General features: G+C 40.7%; 1 protein-coding gene across 1 annotated transcript in view; it reads right to left on the reverse strand.

Moving 5' to 3' along the window:
* The window catches only part of LOC126915130 (zwei Ig domain protein zig-8-like), a 100,005-nt gene extending 87,344 nt beyond the window's left edge, over positions 1-12,661 (reverse strand). Inside the window, exon 1 of the mRNA XM_050719564.1 lies at positions 10,167-12,661. The gene's annotated coding sequence lies outside the window, so the exon portion shown is untranslated. The remainder of the gene's footprint in view (positions 1-10,166) is intronic.
* Between the last annotated feature and the right edge of the window lie 56 nt (positions 12,662-12,717).

A 12,717-nucleotide genomic window follows, 5' to 3' on the forward strand; every position in this document is an offset into this window, starting at 1 on the left:
ATTATTTGGGATATTATCGTATTGGTACCTGTATCTATCTTTGATCGATCGCAGCGTGTATGAGAACGCCGAACGAACCAAATTCAATTAAAATTGGTTCATTTTCGTTCTTTGCTGATTTACATTGGCGCACATTTGTATACCTTTACGCGTTTAATACGATATTACGAATGGTTGAAAGCTAATTAGTAGTAGACTTTTGTGATTAAAACAAAAGTAACTTTGCTTATTATCAGAAATCTCGCTGACTTGTTTGTATAACCGATGATAGTCAAAAGTGGATAGGACCAGATGTAATACTTTTATGCTCTGGATATAGTATAATGAAAACGCTTAACACGCACACACACATCGAACCTACATGTAATATAGAGTGTAGAAATGATTGTAATAGCTTTCCTTCTCAGAGAGATCTTACAGATCACAAATTCCCTTAAGTTTTGTCCAAACATTTAGTTCATACAAACACTATATCCTTTGACTTGATTCTATTGTCTGCGCGTTTAAAGTCCGAGTCTGCTAGATAATATGTACTTGCGCTTACTATGAATTTGTTAGAAGTCTGAGACAAAGCATGCTTCCTTTCGGTATTTTCCATTTGGGAAAAAAAGGTTAAAGGAAACTTACCGAAAAAACTCATTATCGGGTAAAAGAAAAGAAATGACAAAAATTATATACGCTTTATAGTGACAATTCGATACAGCCAATCGGATGAACAAAGGGCTAGATTTGAGCTAGACAAGGTGAAACACTGCTATGATATACAACAGCTTGTTAGGGAAACTGGAACAGAACGGATAGTATATTATTTGCTATTGAACTCTAGAACGATAGATATGTTTCTGTCAAGTTTCCATAATTAATGACGAAGTAATAGAATCACTCGGTAGCTACGAGTAACCAGTTGTATTTCCTGCAAATATTCAAAGCCATATTGAGTCGAACAAATTTATAATTAATCGATTAGTTAAAGCTATCGAATTGCATAAAGCCAGTACTGTCATTAATCGATCACCCCCTTCGATTAGGATGCAATTTCGATGGATCGAATCACTCTCACGAGAAACTGTGACGTGGCCAGGTATAACGATCGAGCGGTTTCGCTCGATGCGCGAGAATCGATGAGGAATAGAAAATACAATTTCGATAGATCGAAAAAAAAAACAAAAAACAAAAAGAGAATAATGGAAAAATGAATCTGAACACGAAGGAACAAAGATTAGCATAATAATAGAACACGAAATTACACGCTTGATACTAGAGAGACGGGTGCAATTCATAAGGCACAAAGACATCTTGTAGGAAATATATCCCGCAAGATGAAGCATAAAGATAATACGACAACTGCACAACTATCCACCTGCAGTCCGAAAAGTACTGTTGCATAATGCAACGAATCTTATTTTATGAGAGACACGCGCGTTGCGATATCTTGGAAAATAATCCTTATCGAAATAATAAATGTATGAGAATGCATCTTACAGAAACAGTGGCATCGACTAGGATCTTGCAAGGAGCGAGACTATTCTCTCTTCCCAACTAATAGCGTAGTAAATAGATATCGTTTATTGCTTGTTAAAGTTTAAGACAAACGAACAACATTGAAAATGTATATATACGTATATCGTTACAATTTAGGTATTCGATCGAACGTTAACGAAGAAAAATCAAGTTTATATCTATTTGGACATATCGATTCGAAATCCGAAAAGTCGCGTTCGAGAAAGTTCATAGTTTTCACCTTATTCTACGTAGAACATAAGATAGCGGTAACGTAATACATATTTTTTCGACAAATAAGAAAATCCGCCTTGCCGGGAAAGCTGGATGTAATATGACGAACATAGAGCAAACATAAAGAAGGAATCTGCTCGCACGTGCGCGTAATAGGGTTACACAGCCATGGTAAACAATTCGTTAGAACGGGGTTACCAGAGAAGTCGAGTTTGCCAGAAATTCGTTGCCTCGTGGACAATGTTTATTTCGTAACGAGCGCACGATCACCGTAAATTATTATTTAGTCGACTGTAAAGCGTTTATCGAAAAACGATGCAACAGCGAAAAATGATTCGTATTCCGCTCTGTCCGTTTCAACGGAAACAACTCGCATTTGACGTAGAAGGTGATACGTCAGTTCGTACTTTTCTTCTTTTTTCGGAAACATTCCTCTAGAGCGAGAACCGTGTCAATTTTTTCATTGGTCGAAAAACGTATAATACTTGAAAATCATTTAAATAAACCGTAGTTCGTAGAGACGTATTTTCTGATAATTTTGTACCAAATAATCCAGTTTAACTGAAAATTTCAGCTCGAAGCAAGACATCTCGCAGCGTGAGAATTGTAAATATAGAACGTTTCTCTCGATACTTCGGACAACTGCTGATTCGATTCAATTTGCTCGTTCATTATACAACATTCTCCATTTATAATTCGTTCTTCGATAACATTTTATTCCGTCTCATTTTCTTCGCACGACACATCGATTTCCGCGTAATCAATGAATAATACGTGCAACGCATACGAATAGCGCAACCAGTGAATGGTAAGCGTTCGTTGGGACAAAAGCCGAGGAAACAGGGGCTGCTTTCAAAACTTTTCTGCGATTCAATGCAATTCGAACGAGAAATTCGAGCGGTAAAGGTAATTCCGAAATATGAAAATCTGAAAAAATAATTTTTCTTTTCCTGCTGTTATTCGACATTTAAAAAAATTGATTCGTAATAATCGAGGATAAGGAATGGGATGATAAAGGAAAAGATGGTGGGCGTTACAGAATATTTTGCGTAATTCGTCCAACTATATCGAAGGCGGTTCTCCAAGTTTGAATATTCGGAGTGGATTAGTTGATAACTGAAACGTTATCAGAAGGTGACACGCGCATTCGTCGCGCGACGGTTGGAAACACGCTACCATCTACGCGAAAAGACGGCTTTTCCACGGTTGGTGCACCGCATAAATGATACATAAACACTAGCCTGTAAGTGTATACATAAGCGAGAAAAGCGCGAAGCCGGGCGCCGTGGTACGTAACGAGACGCTCTACGAAGCTGAGCAAACATACTTACATACATATGTATATAGGAATTGGAGCCTACTCTCGCATCCCTTTCCTTTCCTACTTCCCTACTTCCCTGCTTCCCTACTTCCTTGCTTCCCTGCTTCTCTGCTTCTCTTCCCTTGCCTGAATCGGTATCGCTGTCTTTCCATTTGAGTCGCTACTTTTCTCTCGAGCATCTTAATCTCTTTCTTTTCGGTATAATCACGCGCGTCCTATGTAGATTCTTTTAACGCGATATATAGAAATTGGAACTTTGCGGCTCTTTGTCGCGTCGAATCGTTCGTTTTCGGTAGAAAATATTAAAGTAGAAAGAATTGTCTGGTTTCTAAAAACCGGTGTATTTTTTCGAAGGAAAAAAGCAGATAATTCTGTTTCAGCGTAACCAGGAGCGCGTTACTGTACATCGTAAGGAGAGGAAATAACCTCGATGAAAAATGGTGACCTTTTTCTTCGCTTTCCCAGCATAAAGTTGGTGCGCGCAATATGCGGCTTATAGGTTAGATACGTGTATCACGGTAACGTGTGAAGCGTTCGTTACACCTCGATTCCGGAAATGTATTCTTCCATTTTGATGCGCACGGGAAAAGATGCATGTACTCTGCCAGCGGCGTTTTTACACTTTCCACGGTGACGCGATATAGAAAAGAAATGAAAAGCGCCGTCATAAAGGACGCATTGACGTCTGAAACTTTGTGCGGTCGTTTTCTGTTGCCGCTTCGATACTCGTGTAGTTCTCTATAGGTTCTCGCGTAAGAAACGACGAACTGTACTATCTGTGGAGAAAAAAGTTCTACTCGAACGCTTTTACCTACGGAATTGCTTGCTCGAATGCCGGCCGATGTACTTAAACTTTTCCATTGCCACGTGACGCGTATGTATTATTTTTCTATGTATTGTTTCTGCATTGCGCGATTATCACTCGTAATTTAATTCGATATATACGTGGAATATCGTTCTTTATGTTACGAGAGGCGACTACCAACAAAAAAAATGGTAGTGGGAAAGTACGACGAAAGGAAAAATAGGCGCATAAACGTAATTCCGACGAAGGACGGTGCTCCACGACGCGATGTCTCGTTTTCTAAAGCAGTTTGGAATTTTGGAATTACACGGAGAAGGAGCGCCCGGAGCTAAGCAACGCTTGCAGCTCCTCGACGACCCGGAAGGATAATGCGGCCGACAATGATAATAATTATTCGCCTCGCAGTGCTTGTAATTGCTTAGCGTAACTCGTGATTCCACGATATGTCCGCCACATATACAAAGTTTGCCTAAGTACGCCACGAACGAAGAGGAAACTTTCGAGCGGTTATGCGGTTATTCCGCGCTTCCTTTCTGACCCTGCTAAGATCGCGCGAATAAGTTCATTTCTCTCCAATGGTAACAAATTGGTTTATTCATTTTCCTAAAACGTTCCAGGTTTTTCTTGCGCTTTTTCCGACCGCTTTACTCCTTATCCGATTGGCGACGCGCATGCGTATACACGCGAAAGGATAATCAACTTTAGCTGGTTTGGCTGGTGACCGCGCCGCGCCGGTAGCGTTTCACGCGATAACATCGAGATTATGGTCTAAACGGCGAGAAGGACTATTCGCGCTAGCTTTGCAGTTACGCAATAACGAAGAAACTTGGAGAACGGCGAACGTTTACAGAAAGCTTCAAAGGTAGAAGTTGATCAAGGCAAAAGTAGCCGATTTGCATTTGCACAAACCTATTAGAAGTTAATCAGGTCACTGGCGATGAAGATAGTTGATCTTATCGATTAAATACCTTTGCCTATATTTCGTTTCATTTTAAAAGTATATTTTAATATATAATCGTAGAAGCTTCCATCGTATTTACCCATCGAAACTTCTTCCACGAATTATGTAACGTTAAAGGTATCTATCGCATGCATTAATTATGCGCAGGATCAAAGGTTATTTAATTGTATCAGTTATGCAGCAAACGTTTTTGCTGCACTTTGGCATTTCCGAGAACATCGTGTTGAATCGAAGGTTATCCGAAATCCGAGCATTTTATCTACGTGTTGAGCTCTGTTTATTCGTGTAAGATGGTATAGTCGATGGCAAACGATCCGAAATACCAAGCTATCAGGAGAAAGATTCGGCCATTCGAGAGAATTCAACCCAAATATTTCTATCGCTTGACGATCCAACAGATACAAGTTTTTGTTCGTTCTTTCAATGACAATGCTTCGTACAAAAGACAAGGAAAGTCTTTTTTTCAACTGTTCGCTGTCTCCGCGAAAAGGTCGTTAAACGAGGCTTTAATTATTCTTTCACGCTCGTATACTTTCGCGCTTGTACGATCGTATGAGAAAAAATGTAAGTTATGGTTGGATCGTACGGGCGAAGAAAAGGAGAAGAGGAACAAAAAGCAAGATATCCGATATGTCTTGGATATCGAACCCGTAATCGATCATAGAGTAGGATTTTCAATTAAGGCGTAGCGGTTTCCAAGCGACTCGAAAGAAGGAGTGCTGTTCTCGTCGAGAGCGTCCGGATGGCAAAAGATAAAGAGGGAAGCGGAGAGAGAGAGAGAGAGAAAGGGAGGATAGAGAGCAGCAAAAAGCTTAGCTTAACGCGGCAAGGGTGTAGATTAACTGACGCGTCCGTGGCTCGCACGCGGCTTGCTCGGCAATGGGAAAAGCTGCTTAGCTGCTCGAGGAGTCTTCTACCCTGCCAGCCTACACCCCCTTTGAATTCGCACAACTTTGCCCGAAGGTCTTGCACAATGCCAACTATAACTTATGCGCCACTCTCTCTTCCCCGTCACCCTTTTCTTACACCACTTCCTACTCCTTCTCGTTCTCCTTCTCTATCCCTCAGCGTTTCCCTACTTTCTTAGCTGCGTTACTCTTTCATTCGTCTCAACGTTCTCGCGGTTTACTTTTGCATACATACTCGTGTGCGTTCGTTGTGACCGTTCCATTCGCTTTTCTTCCGTGATGGCCACAGACTTTTTCAATAACAACGTTTCTCGAGTTTTATTCAGCCGGAACGCGTCTTACAAATCCGACCGAGACTGGTCCCTCGACAAGTGGCAGCCGCTATTCCGATAGACATTGTTACCGACTCTTGCTTCGTTCTGTTTCCATCTGTGCACGTATATAGCGAGCATAATGTATAGAGACGTTCTCTCACGCACCTGTTTTCAATAAATGCCTTTACGGAAGTTCAGCGTTCCTATTTCCAATATCCGTACGTATGCGTATAATATTAGATACGATAGAATATTATAACTTGGAAAGGTAGGGCGAGACAAGCTTTGCTCCACAAATTGCTCGAACTCGGTCTACATTATGAACTTTCCTTTTATTCGAATTCATGTTGCTCTCCTTTATTCTTATGCATTCGCTAAACGAACGAAATGCATTTTCTTTGTACTCGATGTCTCTTTCACGATGCGACGAATACCGAGAGTACCTGTATATGAAAACGAAACATCCACTTTAGATATTCTTTTGAGATCTATATCCCGAGTTGGGAAACTCCCTCTCAATGAAAATTTCCGTGTACATGGGTCTCGATTGACGACACTCAACCCTTGCGCAAAGTCGTGTGGTTGCAAACGCATTGCTTTTTACATAACGATTCTATCATTCGTATTCATACAGTTTTTTAGTTGCTTTTTCTATCTTTTCCTTCTACACGGAGGATCGTGTTCTATTTGCTCACTTTTTCCCTTTTTCTGCTGCATTTCTTCGTTATGTCCATCTTCCTTTCCTTCATTGTTATACGGAAAGCGTAGGAAAGCTTACGTAAAGCTGGCGTGTACCACAATTTTTCACGCGATTCTTCTCCCAAGGTAAAATTACGTATATCGGTGAAATTCAATTTTTCTATTAAAAGGCAGATATTACGCGTTTAGACGTATGTCTCGCTTTAAGAAGCTACGTATTAATGCCATTTCTCTGCAAAGCGCGGTGCAAGAAATAAAACTTTTAAGAGGAAGAAATATTTCTCCGACTAAAGGCTTAAGAAATCTTAGATACGAGAAACTATGAATTTATATAAATCGGATTACACGTACTATCAATAAGAATTCTTTACGCGCTTAAAACTGACTTTGTATCGAATATTTAGTATTATTTAAGATAATTTAGTATTATTGCAATTGCTATTATTAGCCTAATATTTTCTGAATCGCACGAATGTTTATTCATTCCATTTTCATTATTTTTTAATAGTTAATTTCTGCGTATCATCGCACATATATATAGTATCATAAATAACGGCATCTGCTCGTACTCCTTTTACCAGGCTTGTCGCAGTCTACTACACTCGAGTAAACAAAATCGCGAAGCACTTTAGCCGAGAGCCTCGAATTTGAAGATATCGAAGATCTTGAAACAATTCCGCGAAGGAAACGAAATACAGAGAATGGTTCTGCTAGAAATTGGCAAGCTCGCAGTGTCGTTTTCGATAAAATCTGTGTCCTTCGACTGGAGTGTATCGCCAAGATTAAACCGACTGATGCCTCGCATCTCTAAAAAAGTTAACAAGGAACGTTCATAGATAGCTTTGTCTTCGTTTTCTCATGACAACGAGAGGTCCGATGACGATTGGAGTCCAAATAAATAAATTCGCGAGAAAACTTGCGAGATGCATTGCGTGAACCCCAATGCGTTGGAAAGACGACGATATCGTTCAACGTAGCGTCAACTTAATCGCTTAAACTTTAAAGAGCGCGCGAAGAAACATGTAAACCGCGATAAGTAACAAATTAAATCTAGACGAGCTCTCTCTTGCAAAAAGGTGAAAGGAACGTACTGGAATTCTTGGTGAATTATTGCCAGCGCAATTGTCCCCCCGATTCGTTTTAGACCCGTTCACTTGCAAGCTTCTAGCCCAACGATTACCAAACACGGTGCAGCTCGAAATTGGGTGGCTGTTCCGTTGTAATTGGAAGATTAATCCTGTCAGTGACGATTCTATTTTCCGAGGAACAATGTTATACCGATGGCGGCGGTATGCTACGCCACGGCACGCCACGCCAAGCTATGGTACACTACGTCGCGATCTTGGAAATCGAGTGGGGCAACGTCTTGGCGTGTCGAGGGATCAAGTGGTATAAAGATCGTAATAAGAGACCCGTAGCTTTTCCTTTCTCCAATTAATACCTTCGCCTTGCGAGTGGTCTCGGTCGGAGACACGAAGATATACGAAGCGACGAGACAACCGATGAAATAGGCTTGTAGGTAAAGCGCCGACAGAAAGACCGACTCTTTATTCTTCGGGCCGCTCCTACTCTCGGCAAATCTCCTGTTTTACCGGCCTTCTCCATTGTACCTCTTAAAGTCCATGGAATGACGCTTCTATCCGGTCTATCCAGTGCCTTTTCGAGAAACAGCTTTTGCACCGGAAGCGTATAATCTAGAGAGGTAACGAGCGTGAAATCACGATGGACTTATTGCGCGTTGCCTCTGCGGGATAACCGGAAGAATTTATGTATAAACGCTCTTTGCGATTTTTTCCAGGCCCGGCTATCATGGAAAGCTCCAACCGCTGACATTTTCCTTCGCGTCTCCGTTGTTCAAATTAATCGCTAGATACAGCAGCTTTCTATAGTAAATCGCTAGCTTTTAGATTTAAAGATTTGAGAAAATCGCCTCAACGAGAATTAAATCAGCAAAGACTGTGTTTACGTTTAAAGATACGAATACACTCGATAAATGCAATATAACGCATTTATACATTTACACGGTGCAAATGCTACTTCGATACCGAAACGTATTCGTCGCATATTAACTTAGCACTTTACGGTTGTCATTTACGTGAAAATTATTTCATGTGAAAAATTGCGTTTTCACAGAAACGCATCTATTTCGGAGGAAATAAAATCTCTCTCGCGACCATTAATCTGTTTATTATTTTCATTTTATTACTCGTCGTGTACATTTGATATCATATTTCAAAAAATCGAGGCGCCAATTCCCGATGAATTACGAACGCAGTCAACTATAGGTACAAATTGTTTTACACGCAACGTGAATTGCAATCTTTGCAATTAATTATCGTATTAAGATCATAGTATTTCCATTTTAGAATTGCGCGTGATTAAAAATAGCAAAAGGAATTTTTGAGGTTAGAGCGATAACATGGGAAGATAAAATCACGCTTTGTCGGAATAAAGAACTCCTCTCGCAACATTTCATTTCGAGATGCGTCGCTGCGACTGCGTTAATTACGAAAACTTTCGAAATAAAAGTGTAAAAGTTTCAACACAGTCGAAAGAAAAACGTGGCTTGGATTTTTCTCATTCTCTTCCTCTTTTGGCATAGTAAACTCGTTACTCGCTAGAAAAAAGACGGTAACTTTCGTTCTCAAAACTCAAAATCGCGTCTTGCTATCGTCCTTTTTCAAATTTCGCAGTTGAAATGTTTCGTTTAGCGTGAAGCAACGCCAACAGAACCAAAGACGCGTTGAAACAGTCGAAGAACGGGTTACTTGCGTCGTTGTCATGTAATATGGTACACGAAAACGATAACACGCTAAAGAGTCGAATTTTCGGAAATAAATTTAGGATCCATGAGAAAATTTCCGACGAAACAGTCTGTGGAACGATCGCTCGTATTCAAGTTCGTTTTAGACCAAATATCTCGAATGGAAAGACGCCTTTAAAAGGAAGACTCCTCTGCAAACACGCCGAGTTATGATAATTTTTACTCCGGATCCGGGCAAGCGAGCGAAAGTCACGAGGTAGCGAAGATAAAACGTCGACAAGGGGAGAAAACTCATTTTTCATCGAATCAGCGAGACTATTTGTTATTTCGGAATAAAGATCGGCGAGCGAGAAATCGTATTAAAGGAAAGATCACCAGAGAATCGTGGGAAAATTCATCGGCGCGATCTGATGCGATGCGACACAGAGATGCCGCGATTCGACAAGTAGACGTACTTAATGCTGGCAAAAATATTTCTGTGGAAATAAAGCGAGTTGAATGGATTTAGAGGGACCGCTTTGATGTTCCTTTGCCGGGACACGGCATTTTGTCGTAGCAGCGTCGTATATGCCAACGCAAGCCACTTGCCTGGAGAGGCAATTCGTATACGTAAATATATACATCTTATTCATTCCCGTTGCAATGAAATTGAATACGTACTTTCGCTCGCGTCTCTTTCATTTCTCCTTTTCTCTTCTTTCTCTCCTCCTGCTTTTTCGTCTTCCGTCTTCTTCTCCTTTCTCTGCCTCCTTTCTTTTACTCCTTTTCAGCCCGAGGTCTTTCTCGCTCCTCCTCCCAACGCACCCCTTTCCCGCCTCTTCCCTCCTGTTTCTAGGCCTCCGTTACGCAGACAACCAGGCAACCAGCCAGCCAGTCAGTTCGTGGAACTTCGTTTCGTAGAACAGACGTTCCTCCAATTATTATTATGAAGGCACAGTTCCAGACACCACTTCCAATTATATCTCGCGAAACTAATCTGTAAGTTTCTTTGTTAAATTTCGCGCTCGCAACTGGTAACAGGATTTTAAAAGCATAACTCGCTGCTCCTCCTACCATGCAGTCACGCGAACCAAGTTTTTGATAGAACAGAGGGGTGCTAAACGGGTCGGGTTATTGCTCCTTCGTTACGTTGATGGGAACACCAAGGACTGCCATCTTTCGCCGTTAATATATAATATACCTACATATATATTGTTATGCGATTGTACTTAACGCGAGACGTTCGTCATCCCCCGGGAGACTACGACCACGTGCAGTGCCATACAGACCAGTGCCTTTCATATACACCTGTGAAATGTAAATTACAAAAACACGTTTTATTCTCGCTCGTTAGATAATGGTCCGTTATATTAGAAAAAAATACCGGATTTGTAGTTTCTTGTTATCCCTATATAACCACGTTATTTTACGTTCGTACGTTTCGCTGCACGTCGCCTTTTTATCTTGATCATTCCCAGCCATATTATTTTATTCTCTCACGAGAATTTCCTCCAATTTGTTTTAATCTTTCCCAGCCGGAGTTTTTTCCGATAACGGTCATCCGAGAGCTTAAACTTTTTCTCAACTTACACAATGCTCGTGAAACGTCACGATTTTATCGCGTTAAAAGTATCACGGTAATCCTAATATTTAATACAATTACCAAGCTATTTTTCCGTATTCGCCGTAACGTATACCACACACAGCAAATTATATTAAATTATTTTCATTTTCGTCTTTACGGATAGTTATCGATAATTTGACGAGCCATCGAGTCTCGCGAAAGGTTAAAGTTCCCGATCCGGATATTTTTCGTCACTAAATTCATTATCAAGCCAGGTCAGCTCTGCGTTTTATCAGGTTGCGGGGCGCGGCGCGGCGGATCGTGCAGCTCGATAAACGTGGCTCGGTGTAACGCGTTACGTAAGAAGAAATATGCAAGAGATATGTGTTCCTTGGTTATATGCGAAAGTAAGTAGTCGTGGATGTTCTGCCGCAAACTTTCACCGGTATACCATTCTCTTGTGTATAGACGTCTTGGAAAATTCTCACGAATATTTGCCGTATATTCGGCTCGACTGCAATCACATTTATATACTCGAAACTGTGAATACCGATGTATTCGCGAAATACATTTCCATATGACCTTTTATCGTAAATTGTAAAATCAGCTGCTAGGTATTTTCAGATTTATCTAATTTTTCTTTTCAATTCTTGTAAGTTCGCTTCCCAATCTACTCCCCTATTACTATCTCTGTTTACGACGTCCAATTTCATTAATATTTTGCCGACGAAATAGAAATTATTTTTTTAAGCAGCTTTACGTGCGCCAGAATCGCGGATGAAATCGTTATCGATGGATCGTAATATTTTAACGTGTAAAAGTAATTTTCATTTTTACGGAAACGACGAGTTTAAACGACTATTTGATTTTAAATGACTCATCTTGCACACGGTACGAAGTGGTGTAGCGTGACGGAATAGAAGAATCCAAGTTGAATGCGTTCTTTCCGAGGAGGATCAAATTTTCTACATTGAAAAGGGAAAGCGAAGAGCAAAAACGGAGCGAGACACGATGCCTCACGAGCAGAGATTAAACTAACCTGACTAATAACGACGACACCGACGAACTTGGAATTAAAATCTGGCAATGTCCGATTGTCTGAAGGTTACGGAAATATGTAGTATCGTAGCAGTTGCAAATGCTTTTCAATTTTGCATTTCACCCAAAGGGTGATCGCGTTGGGCACGTCGCAGACGTGTCACGCGAACGCTAGTTACTTCTAAACTTGATACGAATGAGACAGAGGAATTCTGGAATTAAAGTTACTATAAATTTCTTTAAAAAATGCATGCAATTCATTTGCACGAATATCAGTCGAAGCACGCCAAAGCGATACGATCAATGACGTATAATTGATAGGGAAGGGAGAAAAGGGAAATAAAAAGAAAGAGATTGATGGATGGGCGAAAGGATCGAATTTCTCTCTCTGTGCAAACTTTTTCTTCGATTATTCGGCCGGTAGTTTGAGCAATACCATGATCGTCTTCGGCAAAAACGGCATTCAAATTAACTCGCTGGATTCTAGCGTTCTTACGCGACTACATTCGTAGTAAGACGTACGCTCTAAAGAGAAAAAAGAAGAAGCGAACGGATTTCCGCTTGTAAGCAGCGTCTTCCTTTTACCAAAGCGGAATCTACCCGGGGGAAAAATCACTTCGTTTTTTAGCA

This window comes from Bombus affinis, chromosome 4 (assembly GCF_024516045.1).
Source record: "Bombus affinis isolate iyBomAffi1 chromosome 4, iyBomAffi1.2, whole genome shotgun sequence".
NCBI lineage: Eukaryota > Metazoa > Arthropoda > Insecta > Hymenoptera > Apidae > Bombus > Bombus affinis.